The sequence below is a fragment of the Sus scrofa genome, chromosome 3 (genome assembly GCF_054392235.1).
Source record: "Sus scrofa isolate SSC_HxYL_T2T_F1_AM1 chromosome 3, Sscrofa_HxYL_maternal_Yorkshire_Landrace_v2.0, whole genome shotgun sequence".
Classification (NCBI taxonomy): domain Eukaryota; kingdom Metazoa; phylum Chordata; class Mammalia; order Artiodactyla; family Suidae; genus Sus; species Sus scrofa.
This window is the reverse complement of record NC_139385.1, coordinates 109728221-109751671: the sequence shown is the minus strand read 5'-3', so window position 1 is coordinate 109751671 and position 23451 is coordinate 109728221. Positions and strand designations below refer to the sequence as shown.

The following is a 23451-nucleotide window of genomic DNA, read 5'->3' as shown; positions in this document are numbered from 1 at the left end:
TCCTGGTGCAGCAGAAACGAATCTGACTAGTATCCATGAGGACTCTGGTTCAACCCATGGCCTCGCTCAGTGGGTTAAGGATGCAGTGTTGCCATGAGCTGTGGTGTAGGTCAGTGGCTGCAGTTACGATTCGACCCCTAGCCTGGGATGCTCCATATGCCGCTAGTGCAGCCCTAAAAAGCAAAAAAAAAAAAAAAAAAAAAGTGATTGAGTAGAAGCTGGACTGTAGTAGAAGAGAAGCTGGCATTGGTGGGGGTTGATGGGACTTCTAAGATCTCTTTTAGCCCTAAGATTCTTAGTTCTGTTTTCAGAAAAGAGACATTGTACAGTAGATTGTGTTATTACCTTCCCTTCTCAGGGATGAACTTGTGACTCAACAGGAACCTATCAGAGTCATTCCATGGGATGTTTCTATCTTGAGCTAAGTGGAAAGAGTCTTTCATTCTGTCTAGAAACATAAAGGATAGTTCCCTTTGTAGCTCAGTGGTTAACGAACCCGACTAGGATCCATGAGGATGTGGGTTCAATCCCTGGCCTCTCTCAGTGGGTTAAGGATCCGGTGTTGCCATGAGCTGTGGTGTAGTTCACAGATGCGGCTTGAATCTGGTGTTGTTGTGGCTGTGGTGTAGACCAGCAGCTGCAGCTCGAATTTGACCCCTAGTCTGGGAACCTCCATATGCCGCAGGTGCCACCCTAAAAGGCAAAAAAAAAAAAAAAAAAAAGTGCCCCTTTGCATTGGCCAGTAAGACTTGGGTTTTCCACTTGTAACCAAAAGTAGTCTTGACTGGTGCAATTGTTATTGTACAAAACATCATTTTACATTGATGACTGATTTTTTCACATTTCTTACTGAGAATTCCTTTCAGAAGGAAGAGGCAACGTCCAATCATTAAAACCATTGAACTGGCCTGGAGATTAAGTGAAGAGCTATTTCCTCACACCTTTGTACAAAGCCGGGCCCTCCCGGTCAGCACACTTGCCCTCTCCACATGAATGACTCATCCAAAGCACAACACTTGATTTTTTCCCCTCCCGCACCCGCTTCCCCTTTAGTCTTTCCCATCCCGCTGTCCATTCACCTGGATTCTAAGCAAAGAGCTTAGGTGGCGGCCTTCATGGCCCCTCTTTTGCTCCCCCCTCGGTCTAATCCATCAGCAAGTGCTGAGTCTCCCTCCAGTATGTATCCTGGACCCTGCCCTTCTCTCCATCCGCAGTTTCTGTCACCTCTCGGTTGGACTCTGCAGTAGCCTCTTCACTGACTCCCTGCCTCCACTCTCATCCCTCTCCTGTTCCTTCTCCACACAGAAGCCCAGATGGGACCTTAATAACACAGATCAGATACCATCATTTCCTTGCTTAAAACCACTGACGGCTTTCCATCACATGCAGGATAAAATGCACAGGCCTCCAGTGGCCCAGAAGGTCCCACGTGTCTGCACCAGCCCCTGCCCACCTCCCAACCTCAGCTCCTGTCACTCTGTCTCCACTTACTCTGCTCCAGCCACGCTAGTCTTTCTGTTCCTTGTTTCTGCCTCAGGGCCTTTGCAAGGGCTGTTCCTTCTCCTGGAAGACCTTTGCTCAAATCTTAGGGGGTTGGCTCCTTAACCTCCAGGGCTCGGTCACATGTCACCTCCTCAGAGATGCCTTTGAATATAGGATAGCAGTATTTACTATTATCTAAAATCATTGTGTTTATATAAGTGGGAATTGTTTTTCTCCCACAACTAGGATATTCCTCCTGTGCCAAGCTGATAGGAACTCAACAGATATTTAAGAATGAATGGGTGCAGCGGAAACGAGCCCAACTATGAAACATGAGGTCTTGGGTTTGATCCCTGGCCTTGCTCAGTGGGTTAAGGATCTGGCGTTGCGGCGGCTGTGGTGTAGGCCCGCACCCATAGCTCCAATTGGACTCTTAGCCTGGGAACTTCCATATGCTGTGGGTGAGGCCCTGAAAAGGACAAAAAGACAAAAAAAAAAAAAAAAAAAGAAGAGTATGACTGGAAGATAATAGAGGAGCAGCACCTGGGTGCAAATGTTAAAGCTGAGTAGATAACATGGGTCCCATCGCTGTGGGTTTGCTTTGCAGATTCCAGGTCTGGAGCCTGGTTTTTAGAAAGTTCTTTGGAGTCTTTCCAAGGGGTTGTCCCTGAGTGTGTGCTGTGCCCCAGGTGACGCCCATCTGGTTGAAGCGTATTGTTCCCACCAGAAGCTGATGAGAAGACACAGCGTGTGGGGGCAGTGACTGGGAAATATTACCGTGCACACTCCTGGGCTACAGCCCATGGTTATGTGCCGCCCTAGAACTGGGCTGTGAGGAAAGGACATCCCGGATGGCCTGGGACAGCACCAAAGATCCTTCTCTTCTTGAAAATTCCCTCATTCAGTGTAAGCCAGGTGGGTTGGTCACCCTCAACACAAGGTGTTCAGAGAGAGGCAAATAGCTTAAAGTGGCTTCTTGGAGGAGCTGAGATGGAAACAGTTCCCATCCTAGACTTTGGGTGTTGACTGTCCCCTTGGCCCTGCCTTTGAGTAAGTCTGGGTTTCTCAGGCACCAAATCCAGACAGAAGGGTAAGGAAACCATTATTTCTTGAACACTTGCAATGAACTAGCTACTGCTGTAGGGACTTTTTTACCCAATTGATTCCTAATCTATGGAAGCCTTCTTATTGCTTCTCTTTTAGGAGTTCCCTGGTGGCCCAGTGGGTGAAGGCTCTGGTGTTGTCACTGCTGTGAAGCAGATTCGATCCCTGGCCCCAGGGAACTTCCATATGCTGAGGGCAAGGCCAAAAAAAAAAAAAAAAAAAAGAAAGAAAAAAAAGAAGCAATTGTATTTTCTTCTTCTTCTTTTTTTAAAAATTGTTATTTCCCCAATACAATTTTTTTTTCTACTATACAGCATGGTGACCCAGTTACACATACATGTATACATTCTTTTTTCTCACATTATCGTGCTCCATCATAAGTGACTAGATGTAGTTCCCAGTGCTATACAGCAGGATCTCATTGCTAATCCACTCCAAAGGCAGTAGTTTGCATCTATTAACCCCAGGCTCCCAATCCACCCCACTCCCTCTCCCTCCCCCTTGGCAGCCACAAGTCTATTCTCCAAGTCCATGATTTTCTTTTCTGTGGAAAGGTTCAATTGTGTCATATATTAGATTCCAGATATAAGTGATATCATATGGTATTTGTCTTTCTCTTTCTGACTTCATTCAGTAAGAGAGTCTCTGGTTTCATCCATGTTGCTGCAAATGGCATTATTTTGTTCTTAAAAAAAAGAAGTGATTTTAGAGGCAGGACACTGAGGCTCACGAGGTTATGTAATTGCCTGAACTCAGACGTATATCAACCAGAGAAGGTAGGAGGGACCTAGTCCTCGTGACACAGAAGCCCAGGCCCTTTCTAAGGGGTTTTGCTATGTGTATGGGGGTGTGTGTGTCAGAGATGTGACTGGGGACTTCAACTTTACAGTCGTCCCTCAGCCCTCAGGATGGGGCTCTCCTGGGATCTAGGGAGGACCCCCAGCAACTACTGAAATAGTTAAGAAAGGGGCACCCAGGAGGTATTTGTCTTTGTGCTGTCTCAGGCCTAGCTGCACAGTTGGCCCTTTACCACCAGGTGGCGCTGTGGCTCTGCCTTAGAGGGCTCCCCCTAGTAGTGGAGCCTGAGCAGTGCGGACCTTAGGGAATAGCCACTGACTTTATTTTATCTACAGCCTACAGGGCAACTGGGGGCCTGTCCAGAGCTTTCTGCCTTTCCTGGACTCTGGCAGGCCGAGGAGAGAGGGGGGCAGGAGGTCTGGAGAGGAAGCGGCTTGGGCCAACGCAGGGTGTTGGCAGTGAGGGTTGACTGTCCAGCAGTTGTCAGGAGGAGGGGCAGGGACTCTGTCCTGGGCTAATGGGACACTGACCCAAATCATCTCCCAGTGGGAGCAAAACACGTTGGGAAAAGTGGACTTGCTCCCCAGTGGGCTGGGGTTTGGGCAGAGAAAAGGTACTCTTCCTGCCCCACAGACTGTTTCATCCAGTGAAGGCCTGGATTGGGGGGAGGGATGGCCCTGGTCATCTGCCTGTTAGCCCTCTGCTGACCACAGGCAGAGCCTTAGCCAGGTCCCCATCCGTCCTCTGGTTGCCCCTGCCCTTTGGGAAAATGGCTCCGAGGATGCCGGTCCTTAGGAGCTGGATCTTTAATCACCTGTTTTGTATAGAAGGACTCATCCAAAGCTCTACCCCAGGGCTCAGGCCTTCGAAATTCTCATCAAAAAACAACACTGCGACAAACTTTTAACTCTTCTTCAAAGCCCACACCAGTTCCAGGTCGTGATTTGCTATGTATCAGCAGCTTAACAGTGGGCTTGGCCTGCAGTGTCAATGTCAGAACATAAAATAAGGGGTTCCGGGAGTTCCTGTCATGGTTCAGTGGTTAACGAATCCGACTAGGAACCATGAGGTTGCGGGTTCCATCCCTGGCCTTGCTCAGTGGGTTAAGGATCCAGCGTTGCCGTGAGCTGTGGTGTAGGTTGCAGATGCAGCTCGGATCCTGAGTTGCTGTGGCTCTGGTGTAGGCCGGCGATTACAGCTCCAATTAGATTCCCTAGCCTGGGAACCTCCATGTGCCACAGGATCGGCCCTAGAAAAGGCAAAAAGACAAAAAAAAAAAAAAAAAAAAAAAAGACATAAAGGAGGGGGGGTTCCTATTGTGGCTCAGCAGGTTAAGAACCCAATTAGTATTCATGAGGATGTGGGTTTGATTCCCTGGTCTTGCTCAGTGGGTCAAGTATCTGGCATTGCCACAAGCTGTAGTGTAGGTTGCAAATGTGGCTCAGATCCTGCGTTGCTGTGACTGTGGTGTAGGCCGTCAGCTGCAGCCCTGATTCAACTCCTAGCCTGGGAATTTCCATATGCCGTGGGTGCAGCCCTAAAAATAAAGAAAGGAAAAAAAAAGAACATAAAAATAAGGTCCCATCTCAATAGCTCCAGTTTTCCTCCTGCTCCTTCATGCTTTCTCCTGGTGGGCAGCCTGCCAGCACCTCAGCCCCTCAGCATGTGTGAGTTTAGCAAAGCCCATCAGAGAGCAGGTGGTGGGGGTGGGAAAGAAGGATAGGGAGTGTGTGTGTGTGGGGGCTTTGGGAAAGAAAGGTGCTTGAAAGAGGGAAAGGGGAGCAGAAAGCAGAGGGTGGGTGCTGCTGGAGACACTTAGTCACTTTCTCTGCTTTCTGGGCTGAGGGTTGGGGCAGAAGTTCCCCTTAGGAATTTTTTTTAGTATTACATTTTCTTTCATAAACTGTTCACATAGAATCAATTAAAATATTTTTTGATTTATATTGAAAATGCCATCTTTTTCTTTTTTAGTCAATAGATAATATACTCAAAGATTCAAAATTCAAAGCGTTCAAAATAAGCAAGCTTTTCTTGTTTAATATATAGGAGTACAACCTAATGTTCCCAACTAAAAATCATCAAGGGCATTAAAGGACATATATGGAAAAAACACGTTAAGGCTGTCAAAAACTCTTCCACTGAGGGCCTGCTCGCCTTTTTATTTTGAGATTTTTTTTTTCTTTTGTCTTTTCTAGGGCTGCACCCACGACATGTGGAGGTTCTCAGGCTAGGGGTCCAATCGGAGCTACAGCTGCTGGCCTATGCCACAGCCACAGTAATGCCAGATCTCAGCTGCATCTGCGACCTACACCACAGCTCACGGCAATGCTGGATCCTTAACCCACTGAGCGAGGCCAGGGATCGAACCCACAACCTCACGGTTCCTAGTTGGATTCGTTTCCACTGCGCCATGATGGAACTTGTGAGGTGTTTTTGATGTTTAGAAGTTTCAACGATTTGTTAAGCCGTCTTTCCCTGTATGATCTCTTCACCTAGAAAGTCATTGCCTGTCCTGAGTTCAATTCAACAGTCTTTTTCTTCAATTGTGTTTTCATGGCTTCCTAATTTGCCCTCTAAGCCACATCAGAGAAGTTTCTGTTAGTGATGTGGTTATGAGATGGAGCTGAGGGCTTCTGTGGCTACCTGAGGGGGGTGCCTTTGAAAGCCATTGGGCTCAGACTCCAGCCCTAGCTCTGAACTGGCCATCGTCTCCCCACTTGACAGTTATTCACAGCAGAACAGGGACTGGGAAGGAGCCTGCATCCTTGCTGGAGAAGAGGGCCTGGAGGAACTGACCCTGCCGTGAGGACCTGGGACATGATGGGGCCAACTTTGGTATGGTCCAGGCGCCCTTGTCAGCTGGTCTGAGGTGCAGGTATCCCAGGGCATAGGAGAGTCAGATGTGGGCGATTCTGGTAGATAGGCTGCGACTGGGGGAGTCCTGCCCAGCAGATTGCAGGGCAGGGCTGGGGTCCAGGTCCCGGGATCTGGGGAACCAGAGAGGCCACAAGACAGAGAACTCTGAACAGGGACTGTGATGGGCCCAGGTGGGGTGGGCCCTCTGAGACATCGAGGGGCCCAGTTAGTTAGGACAGGCATTGGTCCCAGCAGCCAGCCTGCCCTTGTGGCATTTCAGAAAATGACGCCAGATTGACTTTAACGATCTCTATGGTAATGTGTATGTGAATCTGTTGAAAATAAAATCACTGCAGACATACATCAGGCCCAGAGCCACTACAGGGTTGTCATTAGCGCCCAGTGCCCTAGTCCCCACAGGAGGGTGTAGATGCCTCTCTTCTCCTCACACTGTCTCCCTGGATGTTGGGACTGGCCCTCTCAGCCTTGTTCAGAAAGGGACCCCTCTCTTTTCCCCCACACACTAGTCTGAGTACCGAGCTGGGGACACAGCTCTAGGCTAGGAGGCTTTAAGCCCTCCTCATGTGACATCAGACAGCATTCTACTCTTTCTTGGGTATTAGTTTACTCATCATAAAATGGGATGAATGACATTGTCCCCAACCAGCAAACCAGATGACAAATGGGGTAATAGGTGAGACACTATTTTGAAGAAAAACAGTGAATCATTCCAGGGCAGGATTCTGAGGTGGTCCCCTACCCCTCCTCTGGTGAAACAAGGTTCCCTACTGGGCTGTCTCTCCCCCGAACTCCAGCAGGTGGCAGCATCGCCCTCTGCATGTCTGCTCTCCGCCCCTGACCCCTCCTTCCCAGATACCTAGGGTGTAGGACCTTGGACTGCTCTCAATTCACCTTCCACATTCCCACCTCCTCAGGGAAGAAAGCGGCCAGGGCCTGGAGCCCAAATGCCTTGGAAAGAGAATTAAGACCTTATTCTTTTAAAAAACCACAGATAGGGCAAGGGGAGGGGACCTGTTGTGTGTGATCCCAGGAAGGTTGACGTAAGCATTTGGGTGGAAGGGAAGCTTCATCGTACTCTGCCAGGACCTGTCCCACCACCTGGAGGAGGCCAGGACTTGTCCCCTCCTGGGATCATTGTCTTTAGTTGGACGGGCCAGCTGGCATTTCAGCAGAGGCAGGGGAGAGTCCTCTATTTTTGTGTGTGCAACAGGGTTGAAAATTTCACTCCCACTTCAGTTCATCTGTGCAGAAAAAAGAGTAATTTCTTTATTTGTTATATAACTAATCTGACCTTTCCCCTAACCCCTATCTGATGAAGAGTGAGAAAAACAGTGAAATGTTCAACTTGATTTAAATGTCCTGGGACCCAATAGTTTAGCCCGTCCTATTAGATTGTTTCTCTTAGAGAAAAGTGCTCAGTTTTCAGATTGCCTTCCTAATCTTCACCCACTAAGATGAGACCGAGGTGTGTGGACAGACAAGGGCGGCTCATGTGATATCTGACAGGAGTGAGGTGTTGGGATCCTGGGGTTGGTGTCTTCTGGTTTCCCCCACAAGGTCCCTTGTCCCTGCTGGCCACGGATTGTGCTTGAAGCTGAGTTTGTATAACTCATGGTCTGGTCCCTCCTGGTCTGGCCAGAGCCTCTGTGGTGCCCCAGCTGACCAGCCCACTGCACCTGAGTTCTCCTGGCTGCCTCCCAGGGGGCCTCCACTAACCTGGTAGTGCCCCCTCCCCCCCCGTGGCATCTCCTTGTTGTACAGCTTGACCCCAGTTGACCTGCTGGCTCACAGTGTGGTTGCCTGGCCTGTGGGAACTGAAGTTGGCTGTGAAGCTGAACTTCTGAGGCTCCTCTGCTGTACCCTGGAGCCCTGGTGTTGGAGGCAGAGGATGGGTGGGTTCAGGGCAGCCTGAGAGACTGGGACAGAGGCCACACTGGGGTTTCTTCTCTAGAGCAAAGCAGATGGAACTTTCTCTTCTTGCCTCAGCATCCGTTACAAAAAAATGCCATGATCACACCCAGGGGGAGAAATGAAGGCATCCAGAAAACATGCTTTCAAGTGAATGGTCTGGTTTAGAAGACTCTTGACCTACTACATAATTGTATTTTGCCTGTCAGATGCCAAATATTACAGCATTTTTCTTCTGTGCTTTCAATGTCACAACTTCATCCTAGTCTCTCCTCAGGCAGAGACGGATGCCTCAAAGGTAGATGAAGGTCACGTATTCATAGAGGCAAGAAAGAAAAGCACATTCATAAATCTTCAAACATCCTTTTATGCTTGAAATGTTACCAATATTGGATAACGGAAGCAACAGACCACAACAGGTAAAATGGGAAGGCTTTCTCCACGAGGATAATTCACTATCTTGTTTGTGTTGGACTCTGTCCTTTCAGGGCGATACACAGTGAGTCAGAACCAGATGTCACTCAGTGAAAAATGGCACACCCCATTAAAAAGCTGGGCCAGTCCAGCGGGAACCCGCCCTGAGCTCCCTGGGGCCAGGGCAAGACCAAGACAGACGTAGGATGAAAGGAAGGCCATGATTGGTGGACTCCTCTCCAGGCTTCTCTCCTATTGGAGGAAAGCAGACACAGGCACTTCAAACTAACTGGGAAAGGGGGTGGGTGATGGGTATAATTTACTGCCCCCACCCCCCACCGCTCCCCAGTGTTGTGGGCGTGCAGGCTGTGGTGGGGTTGGGTGGCCGGGGGGTCTTCATCTCTTACACAGCTCGCTCAGGTTGGGGGTTTCTCCCTGCAGGGCTGACAGGCCACCCTCACAGGAACTCACTGGCACATGTGTCAGAACACGTGCTCAGCCGTTTACATTCACGTGGGTTTCCACGTGAGTCCTCGTAGGACTCTTGGGGTAGTGCCTGACACCGCAGACATGAAACGAACACCAGCCCTTATTATCACTGGGCACAGAGGGTCTCCTACACTTAGTCCCAAAATAGAAAGACACAGTTACACAGATGTGTACATTCTCACACTCAAGAGATATACAGACACCATGAAACCTTTACACAGAAGCTCATAAATCTATTTTTTTGGATATGGATATATAGTCAAACATAGTAGTTATAACCTACTGGAAATTTCCTATACAGTAGGCATTGTTCTAACACCATACAAGAGGATTAAGCAACTGAATCCTTATAACAACTGCATGAAGTAGGTATTGTTATTTATCCCAATTAACAGATGGGTGAATTGAGTCACACCGAGATGACAGCTTAAGGTCACAAAGCCAGTAATTGTTAAACCTGGGATTCAAGCCCAGGCAGTTAGGCCTCAGAGCCTGTACTGGTAACCACCAGCTATTTTGCTGTCTTCCTCACAGACACCCCCCGCCCATCACAGTCTTTACTACAGGAGTTCCCGTTGTGGCTCAGTGGTAGTGAACCTGACTAGTATCCATGAGGATGTGGGTTCCACCCCTGGCCTTGTTCAGAGGGTTGGGTATCCTGGTAGTTGTGGGCTGTGGTGTAGGTCACCGACGTGGCTCAGATCTGGCATTGCTGTGGCTGTGGTGTAGGCCGGCAGCTGCAGCTCCAATTCGAGCCCTGGAATTTCCCTATGCCGTAGGTGCAGCCCTAAAAAACAAAAAAACAAAACAAAAAACCCTCATACAAGTATATGCACTTCTACAAGACACATCACGAGGCCTGGAATCCCCACCACGTGCAGGCCGAAACTTGCAGAACATTCTAGCCTTCTGACTAACCTGGCCTAATATGGTAGTGTTTGTTCCTGGTGAGAGGACTCTCACGTGGCTCCTGTATTACGCCTGCTGTTGCAAATGTTGTTCAGAGCCTACTCTTGTGGGAGGGGTTCAGCATGGTTTTGGGGAAAGAGGCCAGATCTGACTTTATCTCTAGGAGCTAAATCAAACTTTGGCTTTGCCTGGGATCTCTGGACCCCTGGCCTCTTCTCCCCCTTGTCCTTTGTGAGTGCAAGATTGCCCCTGGGCAATGGACTTGATTTCTCTGGATTTGCCCAAGTGTGGCTCTTGTTCCTCACCTCCATCCCAGAGCCAAGCTTCCCCAGTTGGAGGCTTTGAGGTGAGCCCAACTGGGAAGTCCCCTGGGTTTCCTGGGGTCTGGAGGGGGGGGTCTCTGCACAAAGGGGAGGCCAAGGTGGCTCAAGCAAGCCCAAGGGCCACCTTGGTAGCCTTCCATGACTCCTGGCAGTGAACACTGCACCACATGTGGGCTTTGACCCAGGGTCAGGCGTGGGCGGGCAGTACAGAGTCATTGTCCTTGAATGTTAGAGTGAGCTGGGGGCTTTGAAATCATCTAGTCCAGCCCCTTCATTTTGTAGAAAAGTGAGTCTCTGAGATGGGATGGGATGTGTCTGAGGTCACCCCGTGAATCTTCAACCTCAAGTCTTAACTCTGACTCTGATGTTTAGTGTTTCACAGGATAAGACTCTGTGGGGGGAAGACTAAGGCTTCTGGTGTGTGCAGTTATGGACATTTGGGACAAACCAGACACAGGCATTCAAAGAGATAGCTCCTTGCTCTGGGTGGCTGGCTACAATTTTAATCCAGACCCAAGGACATTTTATTTTTTTTTAAAGTTTTGAAAGTTTGATTTTTATTAGAAGTTTTATTGAAGCATAGTTAATTTACAAGGCTGTGATAATTTCTGCTATGCAACAAAGCGACCTAGTCATACGTACATACATATCCATTCTGTCTGAATCTTCTCCCACATAGTTTTCGCAGAATACTGGGTAGAGTTCTCTGTGCTATGCAGCAGGTCCCCACTGACCAATCATTCCATATACCTCTTGGGCATATGCCAACCCCAAACCCCCAGTCCACCCCTCCCACCTCCACTCCTGTCCCCTTTGCTAACTTTGTTTTTCAAAGTCTGTGAGTCTGTTTCTGTTCTGCAAATAAGCTCAAAGCTCATTAGTATCTTTTCTTTCTTTTTTTTTTTTTAAGTTTCCATATGTAGGTGATATTGTATGATGGTTGTCTGTCACTTCACTTAGTATGATAGTTTCTAGATCCATCCATGTTGCCGCAAATGGCATTATTTCATTCTTTTTTATGGCTAAGTAATATTCCGTCACATACATATACTACATCTTCTTTATCCATTCCTCTGTTGTTGGACATATAGGTTGCTTCCATGTCTTGGCTATTGTAAATAGTGCTGCAGTGAACACTGGAGTAAATGTATCTTTTCGAATTAGGGTTTTCTCTGGATGGATGCCCAGGAGTAGGACAGCTGGATTGTATGGGAATTCTATTTTTAGTTTCTTGAGGAACTTCCATATTGTTTTCCACGGTGGGTGCACCAGTGCACATTCCCACCAACAGTGTAAAGGGGTTTCCTTTTCTCCACAGCCTCTCCAGCATTTATTGTTTGTGCACTTTTTTTTTTTTTTTTTTTGTCTTTTTGCCTTTTCTAGGGCCGCTCCCGAGGCATATGGAGGTTCCCAGGCTAGGGGTCGAATCGGAGCTGTAGCCACTGGCCTAGGCCAGAGCCACAGTAATGCAGGATCCAAGCCTCGTCTGCAACCTACACCACAGCTCACCACCATGCCGGATCCTTAACCCTGAGCAAGGGCAGGAATGGAACCTGCAACCTCATGGTTCCTAGTCGGATTCATTAACCACTGAGTCACGCTGGGAACTCCCTATTTGTACACTTTTTTTTGGTCTTTTTGCCATTTCTCGGGCTGCTCCCATGGCATGTGGAGGTTCCCAGCCTAGGAGTCGAACTGGAGCTGTAGCCACCGGCCTATGCTACAGCCACAGCTATGCGGGATCCGAGCTGAGTCTGCAACCTACACCACAGCTCATGGCAACGCCAGATCCTTAACCCACTGAGCAAGGCCAGGGATCGAACCTGAAACCTCATGGTTCCTAGTCGGATTCGTTAACCACTGAGCCATAATGGGAACTCCTATTTGTACACTTTTTGATGATGGCCATTCTGGTTGGTGTAAGTGGTAAGGACTTTTTAAAGAACTTAGGCTGTTGTGTGACTGTGGCTGTGACATGAGAGACACTTCTGCTCCCAGTCAGGGCCCCATCTCTGAGGCACAGGAAGAGTTCTGGCCTGAAAAGATGTAAACACCCCTCCTTGATGTATTTCCATTTGACTGAGAAACAACCCTCATGCAAATCTGCATTTACCCCATCTTTCTCCTGGACTGTTTTCTCTGTTGGTAACATTAACATAAGCACTTCCTGTGAGCCAGGCTCTGTTCTTAGCACTTAAGCAAAGTGTTACTCATTTAATCCTCCCAACAAATATTATCTTCAACATCATCATCATCATCATCCCTATTTTATCCATGAGATTTTATCCATGAGGTGTAAAGGGGTTAAGTAATTTGCCCAAGGCCCCCAGGTTAGAGAGGGGCAGAGTGAGGCCCCAAACCCGGGCAGTGCCCTCTCCGCATCAGAGCCTGAGTCTGGACCTCCTGTTTGAAGGCCAGCTCTCATCCCCAGCTTCTCCCCTAGAAAGTTCTGAGAGTCTCACCCCCAGGGACCGCCTTGGACCAGTAAGGAGAGAGCTCAGGCAGGCAGAGAGCAACACACGATCCCCAGACACGTGCCATCTTAGGATCCAGATCACCTGCCTGCAGAGCCTTGGGAACTGAGACACACCTGTGAGCCTTGGCCTCCCACATCCCAGCTTTCCTGGCCTTCAAGAAGCTGCGGCTGTGACCACTTCAACCCATCACCCTTTGTCTTCTCCCCACTCTGCACTTTTGTCTACATAAGGACAAATCCTTTTCACCTCTATTTTGCAAAGGAAAGATTAGGGCTTCCCAGAAATAATCCTTAGAAGAAAACTATGGGGGAAAGGAAGCTTGTTTGAAACTGTAGAAATGGGTGACTGCGGAAATAACAGACCTCAGGTACTCATCAGTAACGAGCCCTGACTCGGTTTGACTGCAGACCCCTCTTAGCCTAGCACTAGGCCCAGACCTGGGGCCTCTGGAGGATGTGATGCCTCCAGCACGGGTCAGGTTTTAGGATGACTCTGGGGAGAGGCTTAGCTCTGTGGTGTCCCACACCTGGTCCTAGGCCAGGCCATGCCTGTCAGATTTGGCCAGTGGAGCAGTGATGGGGCAGGCGGTCCTCTCAGCATCCTCTCCCACCCGATGCTCCCCTCTGGTCTTTGTTGCTATGGTTGCTCAGGGGTTCCTCCTGGCCCTGAAAATGCCCGGACTCTTCTGGCTGCTGCAGGGCTTCCGGCTCTCACCTTGATCAGGCACCTATTCCGTGATATCCATTCCTGGGGAGGAGTGAAATGGGGACCCACAGACCATAGGCCCACATATTAGTAAGTCAGACTAACAAACTGTTAATTAAAATATGTCTGTCCTTCCACCTTGAGAAGTTTACCTTTCAAAATGATAAAACCGGAACAAATATATTATAGTTATGATTTTTTATATGATTGTATGTTGGCACAATATTGAAAAAAATGGAATTGAAGTATTCAGCACATCAGGGATTCTGTTGATGGGCCAGTGACGTTTGAATGAATAATAATATAAAAATATTTATATTATAGAGACATTTATGATTCATAAATTAATATATACTTATTCTTTAAAATTTATTTTCTGGACTTAATTTCAGCTTTAATAATAGAGAACTCAATTTGTGTTCCAGAGACAGTAATGATCTAAAGGATTAAAAATGAGATGCACTTGTATTCAGAGTGGTTTCAGTTACCTGTGGCTGCCTAACAAAACACTCCAAAGCTTGGTGATTTAAAATAGGCCATCTTTTATGGTTCTGTGGGTTGACTGGGCTCAGCTGAACATCTTTTCTGCTGCTTTGCTTAGGAATTCTCCTGTGCTTGTGCCTTGGTGCACAGCCTTGGGGCTAGACTCGTCAAGAGGCTCAACTGAGATACTGGGACAGCTGGTCCTATGCTTCTTTCCATATCATCTCTGGGCCTCTCTCTCCACTTGGTTTTCTCCAGTAGGGTAACTGGACTTCCCAGATGGCAGCTCAGGACTCCCGGAGGGAGTATTTCAAAAAAGAAGAAGAGATGGGATTCCCATCATGGCGCAGGGGAAACGAATCCGACTAGGAACCATGAAGTTGTGGGTTTTTTTTTTTTTTTTTTTTTTGTCTTTTGTCTTTTTTGTTGTTGTTGTTATTTCTTGGGCCGCTCCTGCGGCATATGGAGGTTCCCAGGCTAGGGGTTGAATCGGAGCTGGAGCCACCGGCCTACGCCAGAGCCACAGCAACGTGGTATCCAAGCCGCGTCTGCAACCTACACCACAGCTCACGGCAACGCCGGATCGTTAACCCACTGAGCAAGGGCAGGGACCGAACCCGAAACCTCATGGTTCCTAGTCGGATTCGTTAACCACTGCGCCACGACGGGAACTCCGAAGTTGTGGGTTTGATCCCTGGCCTCACTCAGTGGCTTAAGGATCTGGCCTTGCCATGAGCTCTGGTGTAGGTCCCAGACGCAGCTTGGATCTGGCATTGCTATGGCTGTGGCATAGGCCGGCAACAACAGCCCTGATTAGACCCCTAACCTGGGAACCTCCAGGTGACACAGGAGCGGCCCTAAAAAGACAAAAGACAAAAAAAAAAAAAGAAAAAAAAAAAGGAAGCAGAAACTTCCAGTCCTCTTAAAGGCTACATCCAAAGCTTGTGCAATGTATGTCCAGTGTGTGCCATGTGTTAGCATGAGTCACAGGTCAGGCAAGATTCAGTGTGGGGAGGACCACACAGGGCATACATTCCAGGAGGTCTTGTTCATTGGGCCTTCCTTGGAGGCTAGGTACCTCAGTGTTATAAGGGAGTGATGTCACAAAAGCCCTAAAGCCTGTGGTTTGCTTGGGGAGAGCTGGAGGGCAGAAGCTGGGGAGTCTTGAGGAGTTCCTAAAGGCTTGGAACAGTAAGGAAACTGTTATTGAAGGCTGGAGAAGAGGGGACCTGAGATGGTCACTCAGAAGGATTCTCCCTATCGTCATGGGGAAGTAGCAAGGCAGCCTAATAAACCCATGATCTGAAGGAAGCCGTTCCCAGCAGAATGTCGAAAGTGCTCCTTGGCTTCTTCCAGCTGACTCTGATAAAGCAGGAAAAGACAGAAATGACCTAAAGAAGCTTCGGAGCAGAATGTAGGAAAGCTAAGGAGCCCTGGTCTACTCTTCTAATCAAAAAAGTCTGGAAAAGTAAGAAGTGGTCTCAGGGCAAAGATAAGGTCCAGGATGCTGCCAGCAAAACGTGGTCTCTAGCATAGTCGTGGGTGTGTCTGTAAGACCCTTTAGAAATATTTAAGGGCATGCCCTCCCCGTTTTGGAGAGACAACAGGGCTGCTAAGAATGTTAAAGGCATGCTTCTTAGGTCCTCTCTGTTGGAGAATATGAGGCTTAAGGTGAGAAGGGCCTTTTGGGAAATAAATGGGGGTGTTATGCCTTTTGTCTAAGGGAGTAGGTTATAGTTAGATATCTAAGAAACCCCCAAATCTTTTAAGAGAATTTTTTCAGCTTGGATTGAAAGGGTCAAAGACAATTCCAAATGAAGAGACCTTTTTTATGGGCAGGAAGCAGGCTGAGAAGTCAGTCTGGCTGCAAACACTGCCCATTTCTTCTGGAAAAGGAGGGATACCTCAGAACATGGAGCTCAGAGCTCTCTGGAGAACCACTCTCACAAAGCAGGACCTGGCTTGATTTCAGAATTGCTCCACACAGCTTTCTCCCCCTTTTTGAATGAGAGTGTAGGTAGCAGTTGTCCTGTGCCTATTCCCTTGCCGTGTGATAGGTCTGGGGAGGAAGATAACTTGTCTCTTTAGTTCACGGGCCCTCACATTGAGAGACAGCCTCCCTAAGCACCCACACCTGAGGGGCCTCCTCTGCAGTCACCTGAACTGGATGTTGAGGTCCTGGGTTTGGAGCCTAAGCCTGTGAATCTCATTCACGGATCAGACTTCGGGTGGGGCGTCTCAGACAGTGAGTGTCTTTTGATCATGTGAGGGATGTGATTCATTAGGGGCCAGAGACTAATGGGGACAGTCTTCAAAGCTAGTCCCCAGTGAACCTCATCTTCTGGTATTCATGACCTCCTATGGTTCTCTGTCTTTTTCTGGACTGTCCCTGTGACTCACTTTTGGCCAATAGAAAGCAGCAACAGCGATGCTGTGTGATTTCTGAGGACAGGTCCCAGGAAGCCTTTCAGCTTTGGCCTGGGTCTTTTAGAATGCTCCTTCTGGGATAAGCCAGCCATCGTGTAAGAAGTCTGATGCCTCTGAGACTGCTGTGCTCTGAGGAGGCCAAGCTAGCCCTGTGGACAGGTGGCAGGAGAAAGCCGTGTAGTCAGCCAGACTCCACCTGTTCCAGCCGCCGCAGCCAAGTACTGGATATGAGAAGGCACACGCTGCCATCTTGAATATACCATCCAGCTGAACTTGCATTTGACACTAGACCTTATCGCCATCTGACTGCAAGCACACAAGAGACGTCCCCTCTCCAAGTGACCACTGAGCCAGTCAATCCACAGAACTGTGAGAAACATTATTTATTCATCTGGCTGTGCCCCTGGCATGTGCAAGTTCTGGGCCAGGGATAGAACCTATGCCATAGCAGCGACAGTGCTGGTCCTCAACCCGCTGAGCCACCAGGGAATTCTTAAACATAATGTATTTTAAGCCACCAAGTTTGAGGATGTTTTTGTACAGCAATAGATAACTGAAACTGTTAAAAAATTATATGTATTTTAATAAAAATGCAAACCAGTTATAAAAGATCAGAGCTTCAGATTCCTTTTTGTGTAAGTTTTTAACTTTTTTTTAATATTCAGATTTATCTCTTGGAGTTCCTGCTGTGGTACAGGGTGAAGAATCCAACTGCAGCAGCTCAGGTTGCTGTGGACATGCAGGTTTGATCCCTGGCCCAGCTTAGTGGGTTAAAAGATCTGGTGTTGGAGTTCCCGTCGTGGCGCAGTGGTTAACGAATCCGACTAGGAACCATGAGGTTGCGGGTTCGGTCCCTACCTTGCTCAGTGGGTTAACGATCCGGCGTTGCTGTGAGCTGTGGTGTAGGCTGGTGGCTGCAGCTCCGATTTGACCCCTAGCCTGGGAACCTCCATATGCCATGGGTGTGGCCCTAAAAAGACAAAAGACAAAAAATAAATAAGTAAATAAAAGATCTGGTGTTGCCACAGTTGCAGCTGTGGCTCAATTTCAGTCCCTGGCCTGGGAACTCCCATATGCCATGGGTGCAGCTATAAAATAAAAAAAAAATTATTCTATTAAAATTAAAAGGCAAGTATAATGAAGAGTATAAGTATTACATTTTATCTATACATGCAAACATTTTAATAAACTATTTAGGTAAGCTGAATTTTCTTTTTTTCTTTCTTTTCTTTTTTGTCTTTTTAGGGCTGCACCCATGGCATAAGGAGGTTCCCAGGCTAGGGGTTGAATTGGAGCTGTAGCCACTGGCCTACACCACAGCCACAGCAATGTGGGATCTGAGCTGTATCTTCGACCTACACTAGAGCTCACAGCAATGCCAGATCCCTAACCCACTGAGCGAGACCAGGGATTGAACCCGCGTCCTCGTGGATACCAGTCAAATTAGTCTCTGCTGAGCCACGACAGGAACCCCTGAATTTTCTAAGATGTGAAAATTTAATTGAAGAAAAAAAATTTTTTTTGGCTGTACCTGCAGCATGCGTAAGTTCCTATGCGAGGGATTGAAACTACCATAGCAGCAACGACACCAGATCCTTAACCTGCCGAGTCACCAGGGAACTCCAAAATTTAGTTAAATCTTAGCCTTTTTTTTTTTTTTTTTTTTTTTTTTTTTTTTTAATGGCCGCACAGTGGCATATGGAAGTTCCTGGGCCGGGGTCAAGTCTAAGCTACAGCTGCAACCTAAGCCATAGCTGTGGCAATGCTGGATCCTTTAACCCACTGCACTGGGCCAGGGATCAAACCCTCGCCTCTGCAGCAACCTGAGCCGCTACAGTCAGATTCTTAACCCACTGCACTGTGGTGGGAACCCCTTAGTAAATATTTTTATAAAAATAAAATCATTCACAGTTCTAGGATTGTTTTCATGTCTGTCTAGTTACCAATATAAAGAATCAGTATCACAATGAATGCCTGTTACGTCTTGACCTGGGTATGTACAAATATAGGAGAATTATGAATAATTTGTACTGGAAAAATACTCTCTAGCTGTCATGTACAATTGTGACAACTACTGTGCTTTTTGAGTTCCTCTGGAACCATAAAGAGAAGCAAGAAAATGCACATTTGTCCCTATTGGGACATGCTCCTTCTATAGCATCCTGGCATCTGAGAGGGAGGGTTTGATAAATCAGTCTGACTTTTCTCCAACCTAAGTGCGTCTACCATTAAATCCTCCTTACGCTCCAGAGCAGGGTCTATCCCAGATGTCAGTAGCACCACAACCCACCTTTTTTAAAAATAGCATTTAGACACAGTCTCCTTTTGATTCAAGGACTTAACACAAATGATGTGGAGAAGCATTTCCCTGAGGCCTGAATGGTGTTACCCAGGAGAGCAGATGTTCAGATGTTAGTGATCACCTGTGCAAGGGCTGAGGGCTGGATCCTGAGAGACAGAGGCATCCGTGTGTTAACTGTATGCATTCGTGCCCCCAGCAGTCCTATGCAGGTCTGATGGAGGTGTGCCTCCCTCCTGAAGTTCTGCAGGACCCGTATCCTTGGAAGACCTGTTCTTACTTTGATTTAGTTCTTTGGTTTGAAACATATTTCATAGTCAGTTATTAACCTGGCATAGCCATTGAGACATTGTCAACTGCAAGTGACAAAAGACCAATTAAACAGGAAATAATATATTGGCTCCCACAACTGGATAGGCCGGGGACAGAGATATGGGGCTCCTACTTTGTTTTTAGGGATGGGGGTTGGGGAGCCCTGCAATTGACAGATGGCTCACCCACACTCCTCAAGTTAGGGCGCAGGGGAGGTGTGCGTGGTTGCCCCCCAAGGAAGGGAGGCAGTCAAAACGCAGCATGCCCTCTGCACCTGCCTAGACCCAGTTGCGAAATTCACTTTTTTGGTCTATTGTGCCAGGCACCTGGGCCAGATTTCTCAAGCAGCCAAGGTAGTAGGCACTATCTTCCTGAAGCTGGTGGCTGCCCGAAGCAGATTCTTCACCCACTCTTCTTTCAAAGCTTTCAATCCTTGGCCAAACCCCTGGTGCAGGTGTGCCAGTCACCAGCAGAGCAGCAATGACGGAGCCCGCGAAGGCAGAAGGCTTTCTGGGTTTGGGCTGCCTTTTCCACTGGTCTCTATGAACACTCAGGCCCACCTGGGTGTTCACAGAGACCAGACTCACACCACCCCCCAGAACCGTACCTCTGCAGTTATACACCCTAGAGACATCTCTGCAGTAAACATCAAAGACACCATGTCTCCCAGGCACTGAGGGGGTCGTCCCTCTCCCCCGGAGCCCCAGCGACAGGTTCTCAGTGGACACAGACCCTAGTGGACCGCGTCTCGTACCATTCTGCCTCACACAGCTCCTCCCCCACCTGGAATCCCCCAGAAGCTCAGCAGCCAGGACCCACAGGGGTCCCTCCCCAGTTCTCTCCTCCTTTGACTCATGTTCCACGGACCCTCCCAGCAGAACAGAGCTGCGACCCCTTCCTCCCCTCTCCCCGATCAGCCCAGAGTCCCCAGTGTTTCCTGACACACACTCCCCAGGTTCCTCAGAGTCTGCTGAACACTGACCCCGGGAGGGAAGAAAGGAGGCCGCCTGCCCCCCCGGCAGTGAGTCTGTGGATGTGTGGGGGCCACACCTTGGGCCAAGACATGCCTGACCCCCTGCTCTGGTGGGCTTCCTCCCTCCTTCTTCTCTGTCTCCCTCTCTCCTTTTTCCTCCTCAGCCCTCTCCCTCCCTTCTCCCGCTGCTCTCTCCCTTCCACCCGGATGAGGTTGGTTAAAGAAACCTTAGCACATCCAGGCTATGAACCTTATAGGCCAGATTGTGCTTTTAAGACTGTTCATTGACATGAACCTACCTGTGATATATTGTGGAGGGAAGAGCGCTCACGAGGCATTACCGGCAGTATGAGCTCAGCTTTCTAAACAGCACCCTGCAAAAAAAACCAATGCAAATCACACAACACCGTCACATATATAGCACTGTAGTGTTTGCTTCCTTTCAACTCGGCCCTTTGGGGTCTAGGCCCTGTCCCTGGGCCAAGGTCCTTTGAAGACCCAAGGAATGGTAGGCCTAGCCAGAGCCAGGAATGCGTTTCAGAGGCTGGCCCAACCTTCCTCTCCCTGCCCCGCTATGCTTTGTCACTTCCTTTCTTTGGGAGCATCCAGAGGCCCGGGCCAAGGGGAGAGATGAAGGCAGAATTATTGGATCAGGGTCCAAACACATAATAAAGGCATCTCCCTGCCCCACCTAAGGACGTGATAATGTGCATTTACCCCATGCAAACACAGAGCAGTAGGCTGGCCCGCCGTAAACCTTCTCTTATTACAAAGCCGGAATCTTTTCCATCTGTGTTTAAGCTTCAGCCTATGAAATAATGTCTAGAAAAATAAGATTGGAAGTGAAAATATCAAATGCAATAAATTATGGCTACATTGTGTTCCCTCCTGAGGGATGTTCTGGCCAAAGAGCCTTCAATATTTCTATCTAGGGCTGTGCTTTGTATTTTCTCATAAAGCATTCCATTTGTTGATGGGAAGAAAGGGCTAGACAGCTGAGCTGGACTCAATAGAGCTATGGTGCTTGGCTGTCTGTACCTGCCTGGCATCTTAATTTCTCTTCCAAAGCAGCAACAGCTCTGCTTGCTGTGGAACTGCAAAATGAAAGCCAGAGGGAGGCTGCCTGGGGAACGATTTCTTGGCCAGTTTCCATCACTGCTGCCATCTCCCTCCTTACAGCCCCACCCACCATATCCCCACCACTGTCACCACCAAGACTCCAGGCACCGTCATGACGTCCTTTATGGATGCAACACACCTACCATTTCCCAGGCATTGGTTAGGGTTTGAGAGGGAGGGAAACCTGGGAAATTAATATGACACAGAACTGAATCTTCAAAATCTCTAAAGGGGGAAGTTCCCATTGTGGCTCAGTGGTAACGAGCCTGACTAGTATCCATGAGGGTGCAGGTTCTATCCCTGGCCTCGCTCAGTGGGTTAGGGGTCTGGCATTGCCATGAGCTGTGGTGTAGGTCACAGATGCGGCTCGGATCCTGGGTTGCTGTGGCTGTGGTGTAGGCCAGCAGCTGTAGCTCCAACTCGACCCCTAGTCTGGGAACCTTCATATGCTGCAGGGTACAGCTCTAAAAAGAAAGAAAAAAAAAAATCTAGAGGGATCGGCCAGATACACAAACAACTGAGAACAAGAAGGAAGGAAGGTCAACAACAAACTTCTGAAAAATTCCCCAGAATTTAAAGGAGGGAGAGAGGAAGCGGTTTTGAATTGAATCTGGAAGGATGGGTTGGATCCAGACCTGCAGAAGTAGAAGGAAAAGGTCTTCTCAGAAGAGGGATTGATGTAAGGGAAAGCACAAAACTGTAACCCGTGGATGAAGAGGAGAGGAATGAATTCACTTGGGCTGGACCCCAAGGTGCCTAAGGGGCAGGCAGTGAGGGAAATCAGCTTGAAGTGGGTGGGAGGAGATCAAGAAATATGCTGGATAAAGGAAGAGGCCACTCTGCCCAAGGATCCTGGCCTTTTAAAGGGTGGAAAGTGAAGGGCCAGTGGAGAGTAATTGAGTGGCAGGAGGATGGAGCTGGTTTGGAAGCTCATCCTCTGTGATGTGATCTTGGGGCCAGTGAGCATTCTCTCCTTTCTCTTCCCTGAAAAGATCCCAACCCTTCTCCCCTCTTGGCTGATTCAAACACTTAACAAAAATGTTGAGTGTTAGGAGTTCCCATCGTGGCTCAGTGGTTAACGAACCTGACTAGGAACCATGAGGTTGTGGGTTCCCTCCCTGGCCTTGCTCAGTGGGCTAAGGATCTGGCGTTGCTGTGAGCTGTGGTGTAGATTGCAGATGTGGCTCAGGTCCCGAGTTGCTGTGGCTCTGGTGTAGGCCGGTGTCTACAGCTCTGATTAGACCCCTAGCCTTGGAACCTCCATATGCCTCAGGAGTGGCCCAAGAAATGGCCAAAAAAAAAAAAAAAAAAAAAAAGTTGTTAGCCATTTGCTTTAAATTCTACCACTTCATACTTTGTCCCTTTGCTTCAAGCATTTGTGACAGAGAGGAGGGAGAGAGGTGAGGGAAGGAAACAAAAACAGCCATTGACTATTATTTGTACCTCGGGGCAAATAATGCACCAGACGCTTTCTAGAGAGTGGATTTTGCTTGGACAGCCGCACGTGCGAGGGTGTCAGGTTGGATTGGCAGGTACCACAGGAGAAGTAGAGGAAAAGCTTTGGGTTAGCTCCCATGACCTGCTTCGTCCTTCTTCACGGGGTCAGCTCAACGTGGCTTTGAGGCGTTCGACTCAGAGAGGAGAACTCTAGGGCCCAAGGCAAGGGCACCCCAGGAGCCAAGGGGAACAAGCCTAGGTTTCCCATGCCCTGGATGGCTGTGGCCTTTGTCTTTGCAGGGAGGGTGGCACTGCCCTTTTCCCACTTTCTCCTTGATTCTAATGGGAACCACTGGAGTTGTATCCAGGAGGCATTTCCAAGGCATTCTCTCTCTCTCTCTTTTCTTTTGTATTTTTTTAGAGTCGTACCCACAGCATATGGAGGTTCCCAGGCTAAGGGGTAGAATTGGAGCTGTAGCCACTGGCCTACACCACAGCCACTCGGGATCCCAGTCGTGTCTGCAACCTACACCACAGCTGACAGCAATGAATACCAGATCCTTAACCCACTGAGCAAAGCCAGGGATCGAACTTATGTGCTCATGGATGATAGTCAGGTTCATTTCCTCTAAGCCATGACAGGAACTCCAAGGCATTGTCTTTTTTTTCGTCTTTTTGCCTTTTCTTGAGCTGCTCCCGCAGCATATGGAGGTTCCCAGGCTAGGGTCTAATTGGAGCTGTAGCACCTTGGGATCCGAGCCGCGTCTGCGACCCACACCACAGCTCACAGCAACCCTTAACCCACTGAGCAAGGCCAGGGATGGAACCCGCAACCTCTTGGTTCCTAGTCAGATTCGTTAACCACTGTGCCACGACGGGAACTCCGGGGCACTGTCTTTTTAAACTCCTTACTTG

The 23451-nt window shown here is 48.6% G+C and overlaps 3 long non-coding RNA genes across 12 annotated transcripts in view; 2 read left to right on the top strand and 1 right to left on the bottom strand.

The window, feature by feature from the left end:
* LOC106509843 (uncharacterized) overlaps positions 1 to 23451 on the top strand; it is a 148817-nt gene that overhangs the window by 9534 nt on the left and 115832 nt on the right. The gene's annotated exons all lie outside the window — the stretch shown is intronic.
* Positions 18045 to 22390, top strand: LOC146404851 (uncharacterized). The gene is made up of 2 exons (XR_014842077.1): positions 18045 to 21384; positions 22202 to 22390. It is a non-coding gene; the product is annotated as an uncharacterized LOC146404851 (long non-coding RNA).
* On the bottom strand, positions 18989 to 20830 carry LOC146404852 (uncharacterized). The gene is made up of 2 exons (XR_014842078.1): positions 20698 to 20830; positions 18989 to 20354 (listed from the first exon to the last, which is right to left on the bottom strand). It is a non-coding gene; the product is annotated as an uncharacterized LOC146404852 (long non-coding RNA).